The sequence below is a fragment of the Corvus brachyrhynchos genome, unplaced genomic scaffold, assembly GCF_000691975.1.
Source record: "Corvus brachyrhynchos isolate BGI_N302 unplaced genomic scaffold, ASM69197v1 scaffold164, whole genome shotgun sequence".
Lineage (NCBI taxonomy): Eukaryota > Metazoa > Chordata > Aves > Passeriformes > Corvidae > Corvus > Corvus brachyrhynchos.
This window is the reverse complement of record NW_008237426.1, coordinates 730509-731934: the sequence shown is the minus strand read 5'-3', so window position 1 is coordinate 731934 and position 1426 is coordinate 730509.

The following is a 1426-nucleotide window of genomic DNA, read 5'->3' as shown; positions in this document are numbered from 1 at the left end:
AAGGGAATGTCCAGTGGGATTTTATCAGTGTTTATGGGGGGGAAAGAAGGTGGAGTCTGGCTCTTCTCTGTGTCTCCTGAGGATTGGTGTCTCCAGGAGAGCAGCAGGGCCCCCAGGGAAGTTCTGAGACCCAAGCAGGGTTGAGGTCCCTGGGAGGGCTGGAGTGGGTGTGTCCCCTTTCTCTGTGCTGGAGATTAATTGCTGTCCATTAATTAGATGCTTTACTCAATTCTGCTACTTGAACCACGGCCATTTTCCCTTGCTGCCTCACTGCTGTGGGATGGGGTGAGTGCCGCCCCATCCACACCAGCTCCGGGGTTGGTCAGCTGCCTGGAGAAATAATAGCAGGAATATCTGCCAATAGTGTAAAGCACCTGGGAAAAATCAAAGAAAAGCAAACAAAATCTCAACTATAATAATATCAATAATAATATCTGTAATAGCTATAATTTATAGTAATATGTTATATAAAAATATCTATGAAACACCATCATATGTATAGTCATATCTGTAGTAATATCTAATATTTACATTTGTATTTATTAACATCTGTAGTATAGTTAATATATGATAATATATCTAGTATATGGTAATACCTATCATTACTGATAATAGTATATAATATAAACTATCTAAAACAATATCTATAAGAATAGTATAAATTAATATGATAGCTAATATATAATACATAATAATTCAGATATCATACAGCACATATACTATTGTGTGGAATATAGATAATAAAATATTGAATTTTATAATACAGTAGATAATATACAATACACAATATGTAATATATACTACATTATATACTATATAATACAATTAATCTAATCTGCAATATAATATAACATAGTATAACATTGCATCTATAACATATAGCATATATAACATATTGCATATATTACATCATATATAAACTGTAGAATGGTTTATGGATTAACTATAATACAGTATGATTGAATATGGCAAATATATAGTATTGCAAAATTAATGCAATCTGTAATATATTATAATGTAATGTAGTAAATAACATGCAATATATGGTATACAGTACGCACCATGCAATAGAATACATAAATTATATATGATATATAACATATTAAGCATATATTATGTATACTGCACACAGTACTATGTATAAAACAATAACGTATAAAATAATAATGTAATATAGTATGATAAAATAATACATATTATAACACCCGAACATATAGCATTATTCAGTATAATGTAATCTATTTTAAATATGTCTGTTTATAATCACACACAATAATGCCTATTAGTGTAATTGTAGATTTTCATGATTCTGGACTGGTGCGATGTGTGCGGCTGTGAGCTCAGTGACAGCCACTATATCACAGCCATGTCCCCACATTGCTCCTCCTAAAATCACCCGTGTCCCGCTCCCAAACGTGAGCAGGAG